This window comes from Cupressus sempervirens, chromosome 8 (assembly GCF_028749045.1).
Source record: "Cupressus sempervirens isolate cs-2001-9-10 chromosome 8, ASM2874904v1, whole genome shotgun sequence".
In the NCBI taxonomy this organism is placed as follows: Eukaryota; Viridiplantae; Streptophyta; class Pinopsida; order Cupressales; family Cupressaceae; genus Cupressus; species Cupressus sempervirens.
The window spans coordinates 9826247-9853206 of record NC_143125.1 but is presented as its reverse complement, the minus strand read 5'-3'; positions in this window follow the sequence as shown (position 1 = coordinate 9853206).

Sequence of the window (26960 nt, the reverse complement as noted above, 5' to 3'; positions counted from 1 at the left end):
GCTAAACAAAATAGTGCAAGATGAGTGATAGTTATTGTTGAGAAAGTTGATGAAGGAAGGTTAGTAGCGAACAAGTGCAATAATGGCCGAGCGAGCTAGCAAATGCCTAGTGAAACAAAATAGTGTATGTTTGGCTACATAGTGTTGGTCGAACAGAAAAACATAGTGATTGTCAAGTGACAACAAAAGTTACAATTTGTAAAAGAATCGAGTTTCAAGCTGAAGTAATTGATGTTTTGGATGAGTCAAAGCACATGGAAGAAAAATATTGATGAGCTAAAGTATTTAATACATGAAGAGAATTTGTTATACAATCAAAGGTAGGGATTTGATGAGAACTTACTATAAGTATCAAGAAAAGAGAAGGAGAGAAAAATGATGGAAGCATTCAATGAATCTGACTTAACTCTAAGATCTACAGTGATGTTTAAGTGGAAAATATTGAAATTTCCTATTTAAGGAGGCACAAGAGATTTTTTCTAAGGTTGGTTCATTGTTGATTAACAATCTTAAGAAGTTCTGAAAAGTAGAGAAAAAAAGGAGAAGTGTGAAGAGATTAATGAGTTATAATACCGATTGGGATGAAAATGTTAATTATAGAAAGAGTACAAGTGGAGGCCCTTTTTTTCTAGGCAAGAGACTAATTTCATGGACAAGTAAAAAGTGTAATTGTTTACAATATACATAAGAATTTGAATATGTTGTTGCAACAATAAATTGTTCAACATTGTGTGGATCAAGAAATTGTTGAAAGGTATGAATGAAGAGATCACTAAACCTATTATGATATATTTTGATAACATAATTCCTATAAACATATCAAAGAACCTTGTGATGCACACAAAGACTAAACATATTCAGATCAAGTATCATTACTTAAGAGAGATGGTATAAGAAAAAAAAGTGAGATTGGAATATGTGAACACAAAAGAACAAATAGCTAACATATTAAAAAAATGCACTACCTAAGGATGTTTTTGAGTATCTAAGAGGCAAGTTAGGGATCATTCTCCTACTTGAAGAAAATTGAGAAGAGATGTTACAATTCATCAATTGTTATGACTAGAATATCTCACAAGATTGATGTAGGAGCTCACACTTTAGGAGCTACCTAAGGGTGTGAAAAGAAAGACATTGCAATATGAGCAGATGAAGCTATAAAGAGATGAAGTGTCATCTCTATATCATTCAAAACAATTAAATGAAGATGTTATGTATGTTAGAGAATATATGAGATGTATGTGAATGATTGGTGTATTTGAAATTGTTGTCTACAAGTTGTGTAGTGTTGTAAGCGATCTATACTTATAGGTTGTATTTATGGCTTTAAAATGGGTTGTCTTTGCCAATTGATCTTTCATTATTGATGCATATTCCTTATTGGTGGCTTGGATTTGGTTTTTTCATGTTAGAATTGATTTAGAATAACTGAGAGGTGGGGTGAATCAGTTATTCAACATCCAAATGTCTTATTCAAACTTTTCACTAAATGTAGTGAACCCATTCAACCATTCATTCATCCAAGCTTTAACTTATCTAATTAGCAAGTTATTGTAAATCAACATGCAAATATAACACGTAAGAAATCAACACATGACACAGTGATTTATGTGGAAACCCAATTTGGGAAAAACCACTAATAACATGCTACTCAATTCTCACTTTTTTGAAATGATGCCCTATGAAAGGCCTGCCCTATTAAAGGCTTACAACACACTATTAAATGTGACCTTGTTAGAGGATTTAACCACCCTATTGGAAGTGGGCCTGGTTAAAGGACTTTAGAACATTCACTTGGAATGTCACACTGTTAAAGGATTTACAAATGGTTGTTAGACCAACCTAAGTCCATAGGATTTCCAGATCTAATAAAATTGCTAGATAGTATTAGAAAATCTTGACCTGACTACAACATACAACTTATCTTGCAGATCTCAGATCACTTCTCAGCTCATACCCTTGCCTAGCCTTCAATCTTTGCAACTCTTGATAACTTTCCCTTCTTTCAAGCTTTTGTCTCCTTGAGTCTCCACACTCAATGTACTAGTGCAATCATCTCTTCATGACCACTCGTAGAAGTAGAGCCTTTGTGTTCTTCTTTCTCCTAAATGTCTCCTCCTTGACACCCGTCTAACCACTTCACAGATTTGGCTCTTTTGTACAAATAATATCAACAAATCTTTGCTTGTTGGTCTATGACTTCTTAAATAGAAGTCTTGGAGTACCTTTTCCTACTCGATTCTTCCATTTTTCAATTTCAATTCACATGGATTAGGTAGGATTCATTACATCTAACCCATATTCTATTTCCTCTAGAAACTTCTTGAATAATCCTTTAGAATTCATCCAAAAATGGTTTACATAGGATTTTGTGCCACCAACTCATCATCCTTATCTTCTAGCTCATTTACAAAATTCAATGTAACCACTATGTTAGCTTATATTTGGTGAATCTTCACCTTTTGAAATAATGTAGCAACTCCACACTATTGAAATACTAGTGCTCGACACATACTGTGTTACTTGACATCAACTGTATTTTTTCTGATGTTCAACACCTAAAGATCACTTGGCACCAATTGATAATTTTTTTATACTCGGCACCTGATCCTCACTAGAATTTTCTATTACTTGACTTCTACTGAAAATTTTCTTGGCTTCAGCTAACTTACTCGACACCCACTAATGATCTTAGTTTAAGCTTTGCATTCAACCTTGTTACAACTTCTTTCTCCAATGTTTCTAAGTGTGACCAACTTTTGTATCCTTGAGTATGTCATCAATACATTACTTAACCATTGTCTTAATTGATCCTTGCACTTCATTACAACATCATAACTCAACCTTTCCCTCAGGTGTTCTTGTTACATCTTGTTGATCAAATCCTCTTCATCAATCAACTAAGTGAAAGTACTTGGATCTTATAAGAAAATATCATCTCTAAAAATAGCAGGTTTGACATCAATAAAAAAATAATGATTGAAAACATTCTTTTACAACAATCTTCTTTCTTTGCAACAATCTCCCTCTTTGATCTTCAACAATGATCTTTTTCAATCAGATTTTCAACAATCTCCCTCTTTGGCATTGATGGCAAACCAAACTGATCAACCATCAGACTAAATTATTCAACCACAAGCTTACTAGTTTAGAACAATAAGTTAAATGTCAAAAAGTAAATTGTAACATCACATCTACTTCTACTATTATGATTGCTTCATTTTAGCTTCTCCCTCTTTGTAGTTGTATCCTTGTTCTTTGTCTTTCTCTCTCTGTATTTCTTATCTTATGTTGTTCTAATCAACCTCTAATTATTCTTGTCAATTTCTCCCTCTATCTTCTTTGATTAGTTTTAAACATCTTCAATAGTTGTTGATTAGTTGTCTACTTCTCCCTCTTTGACAACAATGCCAAAGACATTTTTAATATGCAAGTGCAACTTTTACAGGTTTATTTAATGTCTCCCTCTATCACCTTGCTTGTAACTAATTTGTAATTTCAGCACTTCTACAACTTTAGGCATGGATCCCAAAGCGAACATCCTCTGCATCAATGTATTAAATCTTCAACATTTAGCTTATTTGATGCAGGGCATACTTTCTTTTGCTTTAGGTGGCCTTAAATAGAGGTATCACCCCTAACTTACATCTAAGATACTCAAAAGCATCTTTTGGTAGTGCTTTTGTGAAGATATCAGCAATTTGTTCCTTTGAGCTAACATATTCCATCTTCACTTGTTTGTCTTCCACTAGCTCTCTTACATAGTGATACTTGATTACAATATGCTTAGTTTTAGCATGCATTACTGGATTCTTTGATATATTGATAGCACTTGTATCATCACAATAAAGTATCACAGGCTCAATTACCTCTTCCTTCATACCTTGTAGCAAATGTTTGATCCATACAATATTGGTGCAGTTTATAGCAACTACCACATATTCAGCTTCAGCAGTGGACTGTGAGGTGCAACTTTGCTTTTTTTTAATCCAAATAATCAACTTTTTTCCTAAGAAAAGTGCTCCTCCACTAGTGCTTTTTCTATCATCAATGTTACCTCCTCAATCTACATTAGTGTAGGCTTTTAGTTCAAACTTTTCATTCCTCTTGTAGTATAAACCAAAGTCATTAGTTCCTTTTAGGTATCTCAATATTCTCATCACTGTCATTAAGTAGTTTTTTCTAAGATTTGTAGAAAATTTGGCTACTATTCCAATAGCTAATGCAATGTATGGTCTACTATGTACAACATTTTACAACTTTCCAATCATTGACCTGTATAATGTCTAATTTACTTTAGCAGACTCATCATTCTTGGATAGTTTATGGCCTATTGTCATTGGTGTGCTGACTGGTTTTGAGTCTTCTAGCCCAAATTTTTTGAGTACCTCCTTGATATATTTGGAATGAGTTACAAATATTCCATACTTCAACTAGTGTACTTGTAATCCAACAAAGAATTTGATTTTCTCAAACATTGACATCTCAAATTCATGCTTCATTTGATTAGCAAAATCTTTTCATAAAACATCTTTTCCTCCAAATATTATATCATCAACAAAGATTTCTGATATCAAAATGCCTTTACCTTTTTCAGCTTTGATGTACAAGTTGTTTTTGTCATCTATTCTCTCAAATTTTATCTTCACAAGATATTTTTGGAACCTCTCATACCATGCTCTAGGTGCTTGCTTCAATCCATAAAGTGATTTTTGTAGCTTACAAACCATGTCCTTTTTCTTCTCATCAAAAGATACCTCTAGTTGTTCTATGTAAACTTCCTCTTCTAGTGTACCATTTAGAAAAGTAGACTTCGCATCCATCTAGTAGACTTTGAAACCTTTATATGCAGCATATGCAAGTAATGTTCTTACTCCTTCTATTCTTGCAACAGGGGCAAATGTTTCCCCATAATCCAGTCCTTCTTCTTGTGCATAGCCTTTGTAAACTAATCTGGCTTTGTTTCTTGTTATCTCTTCATTCTCATCAAGTTTGTTTCTGAACACCCATTTGGTACCAATCACATTCTTATTAGCTAGTCTAGGAACTAAAGACCATGTTTTGTTCTTGTCAATCTAATCTATCTCTTCTTCGATGGCTTTATACTAGTCATCATCTTGTAGTATCTTATACTATTTTAGGTTCAACCTTGCTCAACAGACATGATTCATTCCTGAGCCTATTCCTTGTCATTGGTCTTACATCCTTGTCACCAATGATTTGATCTACAGAGTGATGTCTTCTTACATACTTGGCTAATATGGGTTCAATCCTTATTTCCATGTTTGATCCTTTAGCTTCAGAGTCATTTCATTCTTCTTCATCTGGTATTTCATCATTCCTTTTTTGTATACCATTTTCAGAATCAGAACGTACATTTTCTACATTCTATAGCTCAGCTTCTAAATGCATCTTGACATTCATAGGCTGAGACTCGGTAAATACTGAAGTTTTTTGTTGATTCCCAACTTGATTCAAAGCATTGTCTTCAACTATCATTCTTTCATAGAAGTATACAAAGGATCTATAATCCTCTGTTTTCTTTGACTCATCAACCTAAACTTTTACGTGCTCATCAAAATTTACATTTGCACTCTCCACAACTTTTTTCGTGTTAACATTCAAACACTTATATGCCTTACTTCTAGTGGAGTATCCAAGAAATATGCCCTCATCACTTTTTGTATCAAACTTGCCATTTCTAGTATCTTTTAGAATATAGCATTTACAGTCAAATGCTTTGAAATATTTAACATTAGGTGAATGACTATACCATAATTCAAAAGGTGTTACATTTGTACCTTTCTTGACTTGAACTTTATTTAGTGTGTAGACTGCAATTTTTACAGCTTTTCTCTAGTACTTTAGTGCAACATTTTTCTCCATCATCAAGGTTCTAGCATAGTCAATCACTGACCTATTCCTTCTTTCAGCAATACCATTTTATGGTGGAGTTCTTGGTGCTAATATTTTCCTTTTAATACCTTTGTCATTGTAGAATGTTTCAAACTCTCTTGATGTGAACTCACCTTCTCTGTCTAACCTTAGGCATTTCAGGTTCTTTCCTATTTCCTTCTCAACTCTAGTCAAATACCACTTGAACATTTGAAATGCATCAGACTTTTTCTTTAAGAACATAATAGTCATCATCCTGGAGTAGTCATCTACAAATAGCATTATGTATATGTCTCCTAGGTAGCTTTGCACTTCTATTGGGCCACATAAGTCTATATGGACTAACTCTAGTACTTCATTGGAAGTGTATGTTTTGATTTTGAAACTAGACTTAGTCATCTTCCCTAGTTGACATTGTTTACACATTGTGTTTTCAGGTTTCTTAAACTTGGGCAATCCTCTAACTTTTCTTGCTGATGCTAATCAAATTGTCAAAGTTCACATGACATAGCCTTTTGTGCCACACATCATCAAGTTTAACAACAAGATATGTTGCATCTTCCATATCTAGGTAAAACATATTACTCCTAGTTTTTTCACCTTTTCCTATTAGATTTCCATTAGTGTCATAGATCTTGGCAGTTTTGTTTTCAAATCCAACTTTGCAACCTACATTGCCTAACTGTGATACACTCAACAATTTGTAGTTCAATCCTTCAACATAGTATGCATTATCACATGAAATTTTCTCTGTAAGTTTTATAGACCCTTTTCTTTTTATTTGACATGGGGCATCGTTACCAAGTCTAACACTATTTTCATCATATTGAGTAAAAGTAATGAACTTACTCTTGTCTCCTATCATGTGATGTGAGCATCTACTATTTATGATCCACTTGTCATTTTTGTTCACACAAGTAACCAATGTTGTTGCTTCATCTTCATCTTTGTCTGATTCATCCTTCATGGCTACATAGACTACTTCATCATCATTTTCATTAGAGTCTTCTTCAACAATGTAGCATCTCTTGCCTTTCTCTTTGCTGTCATCTTCTCTTTTGTTTATGTACTTGTTTCCTTCTTTGTAGTTCTTCTTCTGTGGACATCTTGCAACTATATGACCTACTTCATTGCAATTGAAACATATGACAAGGAGCTTACCTTTGAATTTGCCTTTACCTCTATGGAATCTCCTAGCCAGTAGTGCTTCTAATTGTTCCACATCTTCCTCATCCATGCTGCTATCACCAGATGCATATTTTTCTTTTCTTCTTTTCTCACTTGATGTGTCCTCCTCAGTATCTTTTATTTTCATCTTGGCCTTGAAGGTAGATTCAAGGTTCTCAGGTTTGTAGTTGTCAAAATTAGATAACTCAAATGCAGTAAGTCTTCCAACTATTCCTTCAAAGGTTAGTGTGTTCCCTTGTACACACCTCAGCTCTTGGATTATTGAAACTCTTATAACATAGATAGGAAGAAAAATTCTTAAATATTTTTTGATGGTTGTTTCTTCTTCCAATTGTCCACCTAGAATTCTTATTGCACTCACCACTTCTTTCATTCTTGCAGCATACTATGAAACATTTTCACCTTCCTCCATCTTCATGTCATCAAACTTTCCTCTTAGGCTTTCTCTCTTTACTCTCTAGACATTTTGATCTCCTCCATATATTTTTGATAAGGTTTTTTACATCTTGAATGTAGTGTCATAGTCTTTGATGTCATCATATTCTGCATAGTTGAGTGCAGAGGCAATCTCCAACATAGGTTGGTTATGCTCCTTTTTATTCAAATCATTTGCAATAAGAGGTCCTGCTAGAGTTACATGTTCTGTTCCAAGGTGCAATTCCATCAGACTCTGCTATGCAGCAAAGTTGTCTTTGTTGAGCTTGGGAACTTCTCTCTTGGACATCTTGATCTTTCTGCTTCTAGTACCTTGAAACTAAATCAGCAAATGGCTCTGATACCAATTGTTAGAATTTCTTTAGAATAATTGAGAGGGAGGCGGGGGAGGGTGAATCAATTATTCAAGGTCCAAATATCCTATTCAATCTTTTCACTAAATGTAGTGAACCCATTCAACCATTCATTCATCCAAGCTTTAACTTACCTAATTATCAAGTTACTATAAATCAACATGCAAATATAACACATAATAAATCAACACATGACACGGTGATTTACATGAAAACTCAATTTGAGAAAAATCACCAATAACATGCTACTCAATTCTGACTCTTCTGAAGTGATGTCTTGTGAAAGGCTTGCTCTATTAAAGGTTTACAATAGATTATTAAATGCGACCTTGTTAGAGGATTTAACCACCCTGTTAGAAGTGGGTCTGGTTAAAGGGCTTTAGAACATTCACTTGGAATGTCACCCTATTAAAGGATTTACAAATGGCTATTAGACCAACCTATGTCCATAGGATTTCTAGATCTAATACAATTTTTAGAGAGTATTAAAAAATCTTGACCTGACTACAACATACAACTTATCTTGCAAATCTCAGATCACTTCTTAGCTCATACCCTTGCTTGGCCTTCAATCTTTGCAACTCTTGACAGCTTGCCCTTCTTTCAAGCTTTTGTCTCCTTAAGTCTCCACACTTAATGTACCAGTGTAATCATCTCTTCATGACCACTCGTAGAATCAGAGACTTTGTACTCTTCCTTCTCCTAGATGTCTCCTCCTTGACACCCTTCTAACCACTTCACAGGTTTGGCTCTTTTGCAGCAACAGTATCAACAGCTCTTTGCTTCTTGGTCTATGACTTCTTAAATAAAAGTCTTGGAGTACCTTTTCCCACTCTATTCTTCCACTTTTCAATTTCAATTCACATGGATTAGGTAGGATTCATTTCATCTAACCCATATTCTATTTCCTCTAGAAACTTCTTGAATAATCCTTTAGAATTCACCAAAAATAGTTTACATAGGATTATGTGCCACCAACTCATCATCCTTATCTTCTAGCTCATTCACAAAATTCAACGTAACCATTATGTTGGCTTAGATTTGGCAAATCTTCATCTTTTAAAATAATGCAATAGCTCGGCACTATTGAAATACCGGTGCTCAGTACATACTGTGTTACTCGGCATCAACTGTGTTTTTCATGATGTTCGGCACCTGAAGATCACTCGGCACTAACTAATTTTTTATTGATATTCGACACCTAATCTTGACTTGACATATGAAGATCACTCAGCACACACTAGAAATTTTTGTTACTCATCTTCTACAAAAAATTTGCTCAGCTTCAACTAACTTGCTCGGCACCCACTAATGATCTTAGTTTAAGCTTTGCAGTCAACCTTGTTACAACTTCTTCCTCCAATGTTTCTAAGTGTGACCAACCTCTATATGTTTGAGTATGTCATCAATATATTACTTAACCATTGTCTTAACTAATCCTTGCACTTCATTACAACATCATAACTCAACATTTTTCTTAAGTGTTCTTATTACATCTTGTTGATCAAATCCTCTTCATCAATCAACTAAGTGATAGTACTTGGATCTTATAAGCAAATATCATCCTACAAATAGCAAGTTTGATATCAATGACAAAGCAATGATTGAAAACATTTTTTTACAACAATCTTCCTTCTTTGCAACAATCTCCCTCTTTGATCTTCAACAATGAGTTTTTTCAATCAGATTTCCAATAGTTTATGCTCTTAGTCACATGATTTTTTTATTTATCTTCACGTAAAAGGGATGAGATGTTGTTACTAGGTACAATCATGATAGAGGATTGTGGTTGACTATTTTATGTTGACAAATTGAACCCATTTGGAATTTGATGCTCAGTTCATGTATGTATTTGGTTATGGTGGTATATATCTTCTTAGTTGAGGATCATGGTGATTTGCTTTCTTTTGAGGAGCTCATGGTGTGCACTTTGAGTTGCTTGATGGTTTGATTCCTTGGTTTATTTTCATGTTTAGAGGATGGTTTTCCACCATAATGTCATGGATAGCTTAGATACATGCTTTAAGAGGAGTTTGTGACAATGATGAGGTGGTAGTATGGAGATTAGTTCTTGGTTTAGTTTGTATCTTTTTTGTTTGGAGTTCTTTGTTTCATATGGTACTAACACTTTCATTGTGTGTGTAGACATGGAGGATCTCCATGTAGGAGATGAATGTTATGATGCCATAGGTTACTTGGTACCACAGTTGAGTGAGAGTTGTTGGCATTGATATATTTATTGAGTGTTTGTATATGTTGGAGGTTTATCTTAGATCATGTTGTTGCAAAGGTGTCTTTAACATTTTCATGATGCACTTGTTTTCTTCATGGTGTGTGAATGTGATTGCGTCTTGAGGACTCATCAGGTTCTTGGTAAAGTTTTGGTTTATGCTTTCATTTGACATGTTATCCTTGGTGTTAGGATAGTTTCATTATTATGTCATGATATACTCTTGATGCACATTTAGAGAATTGACTTGTTATAGTATTTTTATATGGAGCATGTTATCTCTTTGGTTGAGAAGATTTAGATCATGTTGTCATCTTTTTTTGCCTAAGGCCATGGTTGGAACTTTGACATTTCTTGGTTCAATTTCTTGGTATTGAGTACATTGATCATTTGTTGGAAACTTTATGATATTGTTATGTTGCATTTGGAGTTGGCATGGATTGATTGGTTATAGTTTCTATTGGATACTTAGAGACGGTTGTGATGCCGATTTCTCTTGGATTATAAAAGTATTTGTTGATATAGTTGATGGTTTTAGCAAGAAGTCTAAGGGGCATTCACTTGATATGGACTTGAGAGGAGATTTTTCTTAAATTAGTCTCGGTTAGAGACTTTGATATCTTGATAAGCATTTTGATTCCACACTCTTGGTCTAATCAATGGTTTACTACTTGAGAGGTATAGCCCATTATTTTTCTCAAGTTTATTATATTATGTTTATGCTTGTCTTTCATTAATATGGATCTTGAGCTATGGTACATGAGTTAATTTTGAAAAGTTCATTTTAGAGATGGCTTAGCATTGGTTTTCTCCTTGTGCATATGTTGTTGTTAGTTGGTTGAGTTTGAGAGATGGTTTTATAAAGAGCATATTCCTTGGGGATTAGGAATGGTTATTCCTTAGTTTAGGAATGGTTAATGAGTTTGATCTTCTTGTGAGAGGCTTACATTGATGATTAGTTATATGGTATGGTTTGGATGTTGTTGTGACTTCTTGTTGGGGTTTTATGGAGGAGATTATACTTGTACAATTTACATCTAGAGATGTGTATAGAAGGACATGAGACAAGTTGTGATTTGCATGGTTTCGCTTTGGTCTTGGTTATCTTCCTGAATGTTTAGTTTCACATACATTGAATTTGAGATTACTTGGAGTTTTTTATCGCTGATTTATGTTCGTGTATGTCATGTGAGATATGGCATGGTTATTTCTTTATGTCTTTCTTTTGTTGGTTGTGGAGAACTTGGGAGAGCAATGGATACTTGTTATGGGAGTTGTTCTTGCAAGTTATTGGTTTATATATTATGGATATACTTGACACTACATGGATTCACATCTTTGAGATATTATGAGTTGACTAGTTATATATTTGGCATTATCCTTTGCAGTGGGATCTTCTTGGTATATATGTAGCAAATATTTATCTTGAGGCTCGTGATTGCAAGTTTTCAGATTGGATATGTTGATGATGTGAGGTTCATTTGGTAGACCTTTGGAGGTATGGATAGTTATATGGGTTGGCACTTGTTCTGAGTGCTATTTCAGCGATGAATATTTCGACAAGTACAGATACATGTAACTACCTTTGGATTAGGTGTTTGTGTTTGGCATTTTAGTTGGTACATAATTTTATGATTCTTTTGTGACATGTTGGGTGGCTTTCTCTTTGGATGGCTTCTATGTATGTCTAGTGGCAGTGGCATAATAGGAGGTGGGATCATTCATGTTTGAGAAGTTGGATACTTTGATTTTGTTGCCGGTACCAGGATAGAGCATTTGGTGTACTTTGATCCATGATGGTGGATGTGCTAGGAGAGATTATTTCCTTATTTATTTATGTGGCTACAGATTGACCCTTTGCAATGTATACAAGTGGGAGATTGTTGAGATTATGTGTGTTGCACACATTTCATAATATTTTTATAATATTTTATTTCATTTCATTATGTAATGTTGCACCTAAGAGCACCTAGATAGATGTGCAACATGTAAAGATATACTTGATGACTCATATTGTAGTATTGTGATAATATTTGATGTAATTATTTAATATTGAGGAAAAGAATTAAATGTTCAATATTAAATGTGGGGTCAATGAGTTAGGTATCACATGGCTTATGTAATACCACTTGATGGTTTTGTGAGACTTTCTAGTATATAAGTAGCTACAAGGGTAGTTGTTGGTGTGATAAAGATAAAATGGAAAAAAGAAAAAGTCGAGCAAGACAAAGCTTGACAAGTTAGCCAAGGGAGTATTAATGAACATTGAAAGCATGACATGGAATGTACGGATTCATGCTTGTTCAAATGGATTTCTTGATTGTGGCTATGATTTTGAAGGCTTCCATTCTTGTATTGCAATTGTGTTTGTTAAAGTAATAAAGTTTTTTCATATTAATTAAATTTTGTTGATTTAATTATGAAGTCACTTACTATCTCTAGTTTACTTAAGCTAAAATTTGGGCATATAATAATTTATTTTTTTATTAATTATTATTATTCTACCTAGGTTAGTTACCTCTTAGGTTTTTGATCGCATTTATAAGGACGATCTCTTTTGTAATTATCATATTGATTCACTTTTTATTATAGCAATTTCTCTTTTTTCTCATCAAGAATGTATCATTTATGGATCTAGGAATTCCAACCTCCATATCTTTTTCTTCTCTCTTTCTATGATAGGTGTTTGCATGCAATTGATTCTTGGGAGCTATGGGGTTGATCTTTCACCAAATTCAACATGGTATTAGAGATCTAGATCTTCATGCCTTTGTTCTATTTGTGAGAGATTTGGCATCAGTTTTCAAATCTATGGCTGTCAAAGGGTTTTATATTGGATAAGGGGGGACCTATTTTCAAAGCACCTTAAGTCCAAACAAACATCATTGTTGAGCTCAGAGCTCTCAAAGACCCCTATTTTCATCTAAAATATGTCAAGCTTGGACACTATTGAAATATGTAGCAAGCTTTTTTGCACCTAACCTGGGCACACAAATTGAGAAGGTTGTGATTTTTTTATCAAAAAATTATCACATTTTTTTATTTTCTTTATTCCAAGCATTGCTTATTTGTTTGGGGAGAGCATGCAAAATTTATTAGAAAAAGCACATGCCTTTTGGTGGGAAGACACATGTATTGGAACCAATATTCTTTTTGTACTTGGGCCTTGTATGAGTTTGGGAGTTAGAAGTTTCTATTGGCCACATCCAAATTTATTTTGAGGGTTGCATACAAATTGTGGCCACCTTTGAATTTCCTCCATGTCGTGCCTTTTTTTGGAGGAGCCTTTCTAGCCCCCACAACTCATTCTTTGAAGTGCATGGAATGTGGAGTTTTTCCCATTGGCAGCCTGAGTCTCGATGGCCATTTCTGCATGTTCCTTCTATTTTTCACTTATCACGCATCTCCAAGCCATATAAGAGAGTACATGTCAATTTTTTTGTTAAAAAACCCCTCACAACCTTTTTAATTGGGCCAAGCCCCATTCTTGTACTTTTGAGATAGAGTGTAGGTCCGTTATAAGCAATGTTGCAGACCAATTCCTCCACATTAGTGCTTTCGGGGTTGAGTTTTTTTTTTTGTTTCCACTGCAAAGTGTTTGGAACTATGACATGATTCTTGGGAATGTGCACATTGTTTGGGCTGATTTTGTAGCTCCACATAGTTATTTGTGCCTTCCATTGGGGCAACTTTCCAAAAATGCCTAATAAGTGTCATTCAATGCTTGATTTTTGGGACTCTACCCATGCCGGTACAATCAAGGTAGATATTTTAGTATGTCATTACAAGCCATGCCATGTGGCTTATCCTCTGTCATCGAGTTCATCTCCACTGCAACCAACACTCATTTTTTCATCCACTTTCCCTTTGAATGTGCATTATTTTTTCATCTTGGACCTATACCTTCATGTGAGGCAGATCTTTGTGGAAGTGTGTCACCACCTTTTGTGCTCCTATAGCCGCTTGTTTTTTGGCTCCTCTAGACTTTTTTTAGATCGTGCGCCATTGAATTTGAAGTAAAAAGGGCGAATTTGATGTCATTTTTTGCCATTTTTGTAGCATGGATTGTGGTTTCATTATGGCCTTGGGAGACCTATACCATCTTTTTTTTGAGTACATGCATATAGTGAAGTGCTTGGAGACATGTTCTCTTTGAATCCAATGTTGGTGCCAACTCTATGGGTGGTTTTTGGCCAGTTTTATACATGTTTTTGGAGATGGCTTATTTTTCCCAATCACCTTTGGCACATGTTGATTTTTGGCCACCAAATTTTTTTTCCAACACTAACCCTGTTTTGTTGGTGAGATCAAACATTTTTTAATGGATTTTTTTAGCAAGGGGGTCTTTTTTTTGGCAATTTTTTTGCCACAATGGTCAAATAGTTGTCATATTTATGCTCGTCACATGTTAATGTTAGTATTGCATCAACATTCATGTTTGCCCTTCTGGCTTTGTTTGGACCTACCTTCACATTTTTGTTCATATCATGGGCATACAAGCTCCATTTTCAACAAACAAGATATCACCAAAAATATGGTTCCAAACCTATCACAGTGGTATAGGTAATTTTTAGTTTGGATGCTTTTTTATAATTTTTTCTATTGTCAAAGTTAGGGGGCTCTATTTTGCACTTAGGGAGACATATCTTGAGCATCTGATCTTTGATTTGGGAATTCTTTATATTATTCAAAAGATCTTTCTGAACTCTTTCCAATGATGTTGGTTAATTTTCTAAATCATTCTCTAAGCACATTTTATTTATTTTGGTTGCAAATTTTGCATTCTGGTGGATATCTTGGTTGTTTCAAGTCCTAGGATCAATTTTGTTGCTTCAAATGAATCATCATGGGTTATATTATCTATTGTACCATCCTTATGTATCTTATGGTCTATTTAGACGTCATTTATATGCAGTCTTGCAAACAGACTGAAAAAAAGTGTCATATTGCATATGTATTTTTGTTTCAATTATTTTGTCTTATTTTTTCTTTTGATTTGAGAAATGTAATCTGAGAATACTCATGCAGATTATTGTGTTCTTGGGATTCACCATATCTTGTACCTTATTGCACATGTACTAATCTGATTAAAGTCTCATAGGGGGTTGATTTTTTTCTTTTGTTTTCCATCTTCGATTGTCTAGTAAGTTTCCCTTCAATGACATTAGGCACATCACATGTCTAAGATTGATTACCTCATTACACACTTATGTATTCTTTTGTTCATATTGATCATAGCTCCTTGACATGTAGTTCTTTTAGCCCACTTTTCCAATTGCCTATCACCTCACCCGTGTCTGCATTAGGGGGTGTTATTTTATTTTTCGTCATGCTTCCTGTGTTTGATGGAGTGAGCTATGCATTCAATATTTGTTCCTATGTACTAGGTGGATGCAGTGGTTGGGTTCTTATGTATTTTAGTGAGATTGATCATTTACCATATAGAAACTCTTCTTTTTAGTCCTACTTTGGATGCATCCTTCCATGTTTGATCAACTCTTTAGACTTTGGTGTTTCATGTCATCCATATCTTCAAGTTCAATTTTTTTTTTTTGTGTGCCTCCTAATTTGATGTAGATTATAGTCTTCTCTATCTAGTCAGGTTCTATTTCAGTGGAGGTTCTTCAGATCAATAGTTACTTTTAAGAGAGTTTTTCAACTTTGACATGCTTTAGTGGTGTTCTTCATGGTGATCTTTTGATCCTATATTCTAAGACATTCCCAAGTTTGAAGGCTTCTTTAGTCCTTTACTAGTTCTTTTCAACATTATTTCCATCTATTTTTGGAGTAGTTTTTTTCCATGTAGTTTTCTCTATTTCTCCTCTTTGCAAATATTTGGTTGTGCTTGGCTACCTTATCAGAATTTATTGTTAGGACAAAAATTTACTTTCAATAATAGTTTCTAGGTTTTTAGCTACTCCATAATTTTATCTTAAGGGGACGTGTTAGAGTAATAAATTTTTTTCTTATTAATTAAAAGTCACTTGTTATCTCTAGTTTACTTAAGCTAAACGTTGGGCATATAATAATTAATTCTTTTATTAAGTATTATCATGCAACCTAGGTTAGTTACCTATTAGGTTTTTGATCTCCTTTATAAGGACTGTCTCTCTTTTTAATTATCATACTGATTCACTTTTTATTATAGCAATTTCTCTTTTTTCTCATCAAGAATGTCTCATTTGTAGATCTAAGAATTCTAGCCTCCATAGCTTTTGCTTCTCTATTTCTGTGATAGGTGTTTGCATGAAAATGATTCTTGGGAGCTATGGGGTTGATCTTTCATCAACTTCAACAATATTTTTTGCTAAATAATACATGATGATGGATGTTTTTAGAGGTTGGGTTTTTCCCTCAATGAGGGTTTTCTAGGGTATATCTTGTGTCACATTTTTGTGAGTATGTTGTTTATTCTTTTGCATGTGGATCTTAGTCGCATATTTATTTCAGATCTCTTATGGGTTATGTGGAAACAATTATATTTTTTGTCACAAATATCCTTACAAAGATACCATACAAATATACATACAAAGAGAGAGATATATGTTGCTATAAGTGTTGATGTTATTAGAAAAAGAGGGAGATGTGACATAGACAAAGTATGTGTTGAAATGATAGAGGGAGCATCCAGAGATTGCATTGGATGAGAATCAAAATGAAACTAAGAAGAGTGGATAGACAAAGAGGGAGTAGAAAGTACAAATTTAGAAGCTGACATAATGAAGATTGTTTGGATTGCATGGTAACTAGAGGTGTTTCCATCAATGTCAAAGAGAGAGATTGTTGGAAACTACAATTGGAACAATTGTTATGTTTCCATTGATGTCAAACCTATTGGTAAGACATTGCCTAATCTATTGGAGAGACATTTACTAATAGTGTAGAGTGCTATATCTATTGATTGATGAATAGTATTTGAAAAGAAGAGATAACAAGGTGAGCTAGTGATGTTGTCAAGTGATATGAAGTTAAGCATTATGGAATTACAATGGGCACTAGATAAGTTAGTCATTCGCAAGATCATGTGTTGTTTAATCATTATATGAAGTAAAGAAAACAAATGAAATTGATGTATAAGTGAAATGAAAAGATTTGAGTTAAACTCTAAGCTTGAATGAGTATTAGTGTTGGTCATTCAATGAAGGAGCTAGAATATAAAATTAAGGAACGTAATTAGAAGCTGAAAAAAATAGTTCAAGTCGAGTGATAGTTATTGTCGAGCAAGTTAATGAAGGAAGGTTAGTAGCAACTGAATGTAGTAATGCTCGAGAAAGCTAGCAAATGTCAAGTGCAAAAAATAGTGTATGTTGAGCTACACAGTGATGACCAAACAAAAGAATGCAATGATTTATGAGTGACAACAAAAGTTAGAATTTGGAAAAGAATCAAGTTTAGGGCCAATATAGTTGATTTTTTGGATGAGTCAAAGCACATGGAAGATAAGGATTGATGATTTGGAGTATTTCATGCACAAAGATATTTTTTTATACAATCAAAGGAAAGGATTTGATCATAAGTTTCTAGAAGTATCAAGAAAGGAGAAGGACAACAAAATGATGGAAGGATTTGATGAATCAGACCTAGCCCTAAGATCTATAGTGATGTTTAAGTGGAAATATATCAAAATTACCTAATTAAGGAGGCATGAGATGTATTTTCTAAGGTTGGTTCATTGTTGATTGACGATCTTCAGGAAAATTTTTGAAGAGAAGAGAAGCAACAGAGAAGTGTGAAGAGATTGGTGAGTTATGATTGATTGAAGGGATACCAAGAAGATCAATGATTGAGATGACAATGGAGGCCAATAAATGAACCAACGGATGAGTGAATGGAGATCTAATTTTACAAAATAAGTTGTATTTTACATATCAAACTTGTTGTTACATTCTAACCATTTTGGTAGTTAAAATCCTTTATCAAAGTTGACGTCACAGTCATTTTGTAAATCCTTTAATCAAGGCGACATTCTAATGGAATTATCCAAAGTCCTCTAACAATACCACTCCTAATATGGTGATTAAATCCTTTAATAAGGCTACATTTAATAGTGTGTTGTATAACCTTTAATAAGGTTAGCTCTTAACCGAGCTCACTTGAGAAGAGTGAAAAACTATTAGCATGTTACTTGCCAATTTTTCCCAAATTGTGTTTCCACGTTAAATCTTGGTGTCAAAGTATTATTTACATGTGTGTATGTCATTTTATGCATGTTATTTTTATAGTTGTTTATTTTACTATTAGTCATCACTCATAGATAGAACATAAAGTTAAAGAATGTTAAATTAATGGTGATATGTTATATGGATCGAGTTGTTTAAGAGATTATTTGAAGCTATTAAAATTTTGAATTAGTACATCTGGACCTTAAGATAATTGATTCACCCTCCTCTATTATTCTAAATCATTGTAACAATTGGTATTAGAGTCTAATTTCTTGTAGAGAAAGTTTGAAGGGATTCAAGTTAAATATTAAGATGTACTAGAGAGAGATACCTAAGTTGAATAAGGAGAACTTCTCATCATGGAAATGATTGATGAGATTGGACTTATCTAGCATTGGAGATTCTACATCATACTACTTGGATAATGACTATATTGAGGTACCTAGACCTATGATAGTTGAACAAATAAAAGACAAGTAGGAGCACAACCAAATGATGATTGCAATTGTAACAACCTTGAGTTATGCAGAACTTGATGATGTGAAAGAATACACTACTACGAAGAAAATGTGGGATAAGTTGGAAAAAATCCATAGAGGAGACGAAAATGTATTGAGGGCTAAGGCATAAAACTTGAGAGACAAATTTGATGATATGAGAATGGAAGAAAGGTGAGACCAAAAAAGTGGTGAATGTTATCAGAGGAGCTAGAGGCATCATATCTGATGAGACTGAGATAAGTAAGGTATTGAGGACTTTACCTCCTATCTATGCAAGTAAAGTATCTGCGGTTCAAGAACTATGATGTACACTTGGTAATGATCTGACCTTGGATAGTCTAATTGGTAGACTCGTTGCATTTGAACTATCAAATTTTGATAATTAATCCCCTACTAGTGTTGAATATGTTTTAAAGGCTAAAATAACACTTCAAAAAGAAGAAAAGAAAGTATGTGGAAAGTGATAGTGGATGTGAGGATGAACTTGATGAATTATTGGCCAGGAGACTACCTAGAGGAAAAGGCAAATACAAAGGTAAACTTCCTATAATCTATTTTACATGTAAAAAAGTTTGTCATATTGTTACAAGATGTCTCAACAAAGATGAGAAGGACAAAACAAAATATTTCAAGTAAAAAGTAAGGAGAGACAATAGAGGCAGTCAAGCTAACAAATCATGTTGCAATACTGAATAAGATGGTCTTGATAGCAACTTTGATGATCATGATGAAAAAGTTATTTATGTTGCAATGAAAGATGATTCTGGTGAAGATGAGAAAACTGGATTGATTTCACATGTGAGTAAGAATGGTGAATGGATAATTGATAGTGGTTTCTCACATCATATGATAAGAAATACAAGTAAGTTTAAGAAGTTAGAATATGATAATGGAAGTAGTGTTAAGTTTGGAAATGATGCGCCATGTTATTCTTAGAGTAATAAGATATTTCCTTATTAATTAAATAATTTTGATTTAATTATTAAGTCGCTTATTATCTCTAGTTTACTTAAGCTAAATTTTAGGCATATAATAACTAATTATTTTATTAATTATTATCATGCAACCTAGGTTTTACCTATTAGGGTTTTAATCTCCTTTTGTAAGGATTGATCTCTATTTACTTTTATTAATTCACTTTTGAAATAGCAATTTCTCTTTTTTCTCATCATGAATGCCTCATCTATGGATTTGACAATTTCAACCTCCATAGCCTTTTTCTTCTCTCTTCTGTGATAGGTGTTTGCATGTTGGTTATTCTTTGGAGTTGTGGGGTTGATCTTTCATCAACTTTAACATGGTATCAAAGCTCTAGATCTTCATGCCCCTATTCTATTTATGAGAAGTTTGGCTTCGCTTTCAAATCTATGCTTTTTGTTTAGAGGGTTTCATTTATTCAAAGTTTTTTCGTATTGAATCTAGGGGGTCACAATTTTCGGTGCACTTTGAGCCCAAACAGACCTCACAGTTGTGTTAGAGCACCCAAAAACCCCTATTTTCATATAAAATTTGTCAAATTTAGACACACTTGGAATTTGAGGTAAAATAATATTGCTTCTAGATTGGGCATGTTTCCTAAGTCGACGATTTTCTAATTTTTTGCATGTTTCTTGAGGCGACAAATTTTTAATTCTTGGTTCAAAAATTGAGATTTTGTACATTTCTTGAGGTGATACTTTTATAAATTTTGGTACATGAATTGAGATTTTTTGTTAGAAAATCAAGATTTTTGGCATGCTTCTTGAGTCAGCACTTTTGTGATTTTTGGTATGAAAATCAAGATTCTTTGGCACATAAATTGAGATAGTTTTGGTATGAAACTAGCATGCTTCCTGAGGTAATTTCTAATACTAGTGAACACGCTTTTCTAGGCATTTTGGCATGGATTCTGAGATAGTAAAAAGTGTTTTTGACCTACGTGTGATTTTTTGGCCATGACTTGCTCATCCGAACTCTATTTTTTGTAAACAAATTATCATTGGAAAGTTGGTTTCGAGCCTATCATGATGATGTAGTTTATTTAGACTTTTGATGTTGTTTGGTTTTTAGTTTATGTAGTAGAAGTTAAAAGTTCTACTTTGCACTCTAGGAGACATATCTTGAGGCATTCTATTTCTAGATTTTGCTCGAAGCACATCCCATTCAATTTTTTACTTTTTTACATTTTGATGGATATCTTGGTTGTTTCAAGTCTGAGGATCGATTTTGTGTCTTCAAATGATTTTTCATGAGTTTTAATATCTCTTGTATCAACCTTATGTCTTTTTTGCTCATTTTTTACATCCTTTTGTAGTATTTTTGCAAACACATTGCGATAAAGTGTCACTCTATTACATTTTAGGATCTTGCACATCTTTGTGTTTTGTTGTACTCACACTACATTATAAAATTCCTTGGGGGGTTTCATGTTGGCCATATTTTCCATCTTCCATTTTCAAGTGAGTGTTCCTTCCACAATATTAGCCACATGATGTGTCGATGACACATGTCATTATAGGTGTTTGTACTTCTTTTTCACTCTCGATGTTCCTAGTTCTTCTTTCTGCATGAGATATTGCATTCAATTTGAGTGTTCATGTCTTACCTCAACATTATAGGGAGGTTATTTTGGTTCTATTGATTTCTTGGTTCAATGGAGTGAGCTATGTGTTTAGTATTTGATCTTATGTACTAGGCAATTGCAATGGTTGGATACCTATGCATTTCAGTGAGATGGATCATTTACCATATAGACATTCTTTCATTCCTATTTTTGGAGGCCATGAAGATACCTTTCATCTTCGACTGATCATCTCTTCAGACTTAGTCTTCTTGACCTAGTCATGTTCTATATAGTGGCTTCAAATCAATAGTTTGGAAATATTTGCAGCTTTATGCTTTAGTGGTGTTCTTCATGATAATCCTTTTGTTCCTATCTTTTGGAGCATTCTTTCCATCTCTTTTCAGAGTAGGGTTTTTTTCATGTGGTTTTCTTTATTTCTCCTATTTACAAAGATTTGGTTGTGCTTGGGTACCTCATCAAGCCTTGTTGTCGAGACCCAAATTTGCTCTTAGTAGCAGTTTCTAGGTTTTTAGCTACTTCCTAAGTTTATCTTAAGGGGGGTGCTAGAATAATAAGATATTTCCTTATTAATTAAATATTTTTTATGTAATTATTAAGTCACTCATAATATCTAGTTTACTTAAGTTAAACATTAGGCATATAATAATTATTTATTTTATTAATTATTATCATGCAACTTAGGTTTTACTTGTTAGGGTTTTGATCTACTTTTATAAGGATTGATCTCTTTGTAATTTTATTAATTCACTTTTGATATAGAAATTTTTCTTTTTTGCTCATCAAGAATGTCTAATCTATGGATCTGGCAATTTTAGCCTCCATAGCCTTTTGCTTCTCTCTTATGTGATAGGTGTTTATATGCAAGTGATTCTTTATAGATGTGGTGTTGATCTTTCATCAACTTCAACAATTATATGAAAAATAAATGATCAATTATATTGAATGATAAGATCAAATGTGACAATGCATATTGGGTTGATGGTTTGAAATATAACTTGTTTACTATGGCACAACTGATAAGTTTAGGCTACAAATTTGAATTCCAAAATTAGAGGGCAAAGATATATGATGTTACTAGTGAACTAACTGGAAGTCGAGAGCAAATAACAGGTAACATGTTCTATCTAGATCTATCTAAAGATACTTGTTTATTTTCTCAGTTTGAGGATGTTTGGTTATGGCATAAGAGGTTATGTCATGTGAACTTTGATAATCTGGTAAGCATTAGCAAGATGAAAAGAGTTTGAGGGTTACCAAGATTAAGCAAACCTTATAACATGATGTGCAAATAATGTCAAATGGGTAAAATAGAAAAATCTAGTTTCAAGAGCAAGACCTATTATTTTGATGATATTTTAGAATTGGTTCATACTGACTTGTGTGGTCCTATTGGAGTACAAAGCTATTATGGTAACAAATATTTCAATATTTGTATTGATGACTTTTCAAGAATGATGATTCATATATTTCTTAAAGAAAAATTTGATTCATTTCAAATGTTTAAGTGGTATTTGGCTAGAGTTAAAAAGGAAATAAGAAAGAGTCTGAAGTGCTTGAGATCATATAGAGGAGGTGAATTCATATCAGATGAGTTCAACATATTTTATGATAAAAATGAATCAAGAGACAAATGGGTGCACCTAGAACACCACCAAAAAATTGTATAACTAAAAAAAGGAATAGATCAATTATGGATTGTGCAAGAACATTGATAATGGAGAAGAATGTTTCACAAAAATATTGGAGAGAAGTTGTAAGTATTGTAGTCTATACTCTAAATTGAATTCAACTATAGAAATGTACAAACAAAACACCTTTTGAACTTTGGTATGGCTAAGCACCTAATGAGAAGTATTTCAAAGTTTTTGGAAGCAAGTGTTACGTACTTGTTGGTTAGCAGTTTGTCTATCTTTCTAACTTGGCTTTACCTTGACTTTACAAGCCCAGAATGTGAGGAAACAAAAGAATGTCACCAATAAATGAGTCAATGTATGTGTTATATCACTGCCCTCTAAATTATAAGGTATGGCTCCCTTATATGCAAGATATTATTAGAATGATATTTTTATGTGATCAAAAGGGTGATTATGGGTATACTCTTAACCTAAGAGGAAAAGAGGCTAACTAGATTAATCATAGACATAAGCAACCTAGGCAAGGTTTTAGGTCTAACACTAAGTCTACTCCTAAATGCATCTAAAACTATGGGAGGCAAGGAGATGTAATGGAAGAAAAACATCCATGGCCTTAAGTGGCTCTTTGAGCAGTCAAGTTTACCCAGTGGAAAAACCCCAGCACACTTCAATCATAACTTCACATCACAAATGCAGGATGTTATCCAACTATGGAAAGAGCAAAAATACCTATGAAAGAAAACACTCTGACTACCCATACTATTAACATTGTACTAACACTCTAATTATCCCAAATAGTAACATATTCACAAGTACTTTTCTTACAATTCCATAAAGACTAATCTACATGCATGTTAATTGAGCCGAAGGAGACAATGAAAGAAACCTAAGCATACTAGTTCTAAGTGGAATTATAACATCACATTACCTAGTTACAGACATTAATCTAATCCTTCATTCCATACTATTGGTGTAAATAAGTATTTACTTATTACACTTTACTTAAGTTTACTTAGGTCAATGAATTATTTTATTATTTCTTACGTGAGACACTTAGGAGTTTGTGTACTCTTATGAGTTGTCATGTTGACAACACTAGAGTAAGCAACTCTAATTAAGCACATGGTGTCTACAACACTAGAGTTTACATAATTAACTGAGTTGTCATGTAGACAACATAGTTATTTGCACTCTTAATTAAGCATGTGGTGTCTACAACATTATTTTTTGTGCTACACCTTTTTAGGCTTATCCTCTCATCATCACACTTACTCCTATGCTTAATGGAGGATAATCCACTCCTAGTGGACATGTGCTTGGTTGTAAGACTTATCAGTGTGATGACTCCTAGGCATTCTAGAAGCATTCCAGAGGTCTTTATATACAGGCACTCCTAGTGTACTTAACAATGAATTGAATATCATATCATTATTTTGATCATACTCCATTGGTCTATGTTGTGCTTGTGCTTGAGTTCCTTGATCTTGGGTAATTTTTTCCTAAGAAAAATTCTTTCATGGTATTAGAGTTGAGGGAGATTCTCTTCACATAGTCATTCAAGACCATTCTTGTTTCAGCATCTCGACCTAGATCTAGAGAATACGCAGACATTGGGAGCATCTAGAGCCAAAATGGACCTCATCATTGCATTCAGAACGTCCATTCAGTGAAAATTGACTACAAATTCACTATATTAGGTCAAAGTTGATTTTGAGGCAAATTTTTTTGCAAATAGACACCCAAAGGCCCAATTTGCAAATTTAGCATGATTGTTATTTAGATTTGCAATTTTATTTTCAAATTTGAATTTATTTTTCTCTACATTTTCATCAGTATTTTTTTGCAATTTTTGTGAAAATTTTTAGAAATATTTTTTTTCGGCAAGTAGGGCATGCAGAGCATTTTTTTTTGTAGGAACTATGTAGTGAAATCCCAACCCCTATAGATCGAATATTCTTCAAATTATAGAATATTCCTTGATATATCCAGTGGGCATCACACATATTTTTGGGTGAATATTCCTAACAAACAATGGCCCCTACCAATTTTGGTGGCTGACTACCAAATCCACCAAACACCCCCCCCCCCCCCCCCCCCCCCCCCGCTCCTTTCGTCTTCAGTCTCCTAGCCCCACCTTGTGGTCTCCGAGCTCCTCCCTCCTCATATTCTCTGTGTTCTTTTCTCAGGTTGCTTCCTGTTGTCTCTCCACTCTTTTTGCATTCCGTCTTAGCCCTCTGTGTCGCTCTAACCCTAGAGCTCTTTCCTGTGTCGGTGGTTTCAGCCTTGGGTCTTCCATCTTGATGTCTTGTTTTTTATTATTATCCTCATTTATTTATTCATGATTTTTTTTTTATCTCTTTGTGCTTGTTTTCTTTAATCTGGGTTGTTCCAGTGTTGTGTTTGTTTCGCACTCATGGCATATTTACGCATTTTCTTATAGTAGCATTTTTGGTTTTTAGGTTCGATCTATTTATTTAGGTTTTTTGCTCCTGAGCTTTTTATTTTGTGTATAGCTTCTTTGTTTTGGTATTATGGCCTTTCTAATGTTTCTCTTCTTGTTCTTTCTCTTGGGGATATACAAAATATTTTTTGGCTTGTTCGATTTTTTAGATATAGTTGTATATAAGATCTTAATTTTTGCACATGCTTTTATTTATTTATTTTTTGTTCTTTTATTTATTTATGTTAGGGATTGAGCCTTCTTTTTTATTATTATTAATTTAACACTTAATTTTTTAAGTCCTAATTTTTGTATTTTCAACCTCTTATAGTTATTTATTCTTTTTCACAATCGTGTGCTTCCTCCCTTTCTCACGCTGATCCTTAATTTTTTAATTTTTTATTTATCTACCTATTTATTTATTTTTTAATTTTTATTTAGTTATTTATTTTTATCATTTTTTAATGCATATTAAAAATTCCTTTACATCTATGCACATTATCTGCATTTTTTCATATGATTGGTTATTCTGTACCGGTTCTCTTGGTGGTTATGTCTTTATTTTTGGTCCTCTTGGTCTTTGTGCCCTTCCCCCCCCTCTCCTTTTAGGACTGCTTGTGGTGTCCTGGTCTGCTCATTCCATATTCTGATGTTCTCTTGTCCTGATGATGGATCATGTAGTATGATCCGAAACGTTTTTTTTTTTTATGCTAAAAAAACTCACACAATCTAATCCAGAAACATTGCTCACATACTAATGGATTGTGGAAATCTGATTATGTTAATTTTAATACTTACTGGTCACTTGTTTTATTTTAGTGTTACAGCTGTTTGTTTTTAAACAATCACAGGCACTTCCCGCTATACATGTGGGACTAAAATACACTTTTTAGTGATTTTTAAACCCATTATTGGCATTTTTTTCCCCCAATGATTTTTCTCCTAGTGCAAAGTTCTCGGCCCCGACGATGCTACAACAACCATGAAAACCCTCTGGCCAGCGTTATCATTACACTCTAGCAAGACACGTGGTACAACCAAAGTGATAGTACCCTCCAACATAGAGACAACAAAGCACTCAAGCTGCCATGTGGGTACCTCCACATTTGCAAACAGTCAACAAGACACATGGAGTCCTAGTCTGCATCGTACCTTGAATTAGCTTGCCATGTGTAGTACTCATACAACCATACTGCCTAGTCAGCAAGTCATATGTTGATGTCATCTGCCACATCATCTAGGTAGCCTTTTTTGCTAACATTAGCCAAGCATTGTCTTAAATTTGATGATCATCTAACTGTCATTTCTAGGCAATTTTGAACTGTTGTGACAGTCGTTTGACTATCAAATTTAACCTTGTAGTTTGCTGCCCAGACCCCTCTCCAAATTGATTTTTGATTTGACAATCCAACTTTGATAGGTCATATAGGTGCAATTTTATTTTATTTTGGCTAGAATTTTCTAAATAGTGGTGTAGTTCTTTTTTGGTTTTGGTTCACGAATTTGTCAGAAATTGCATTTTTTGGTGACTGTAACTGTCCAATCCTACATTTTACAACT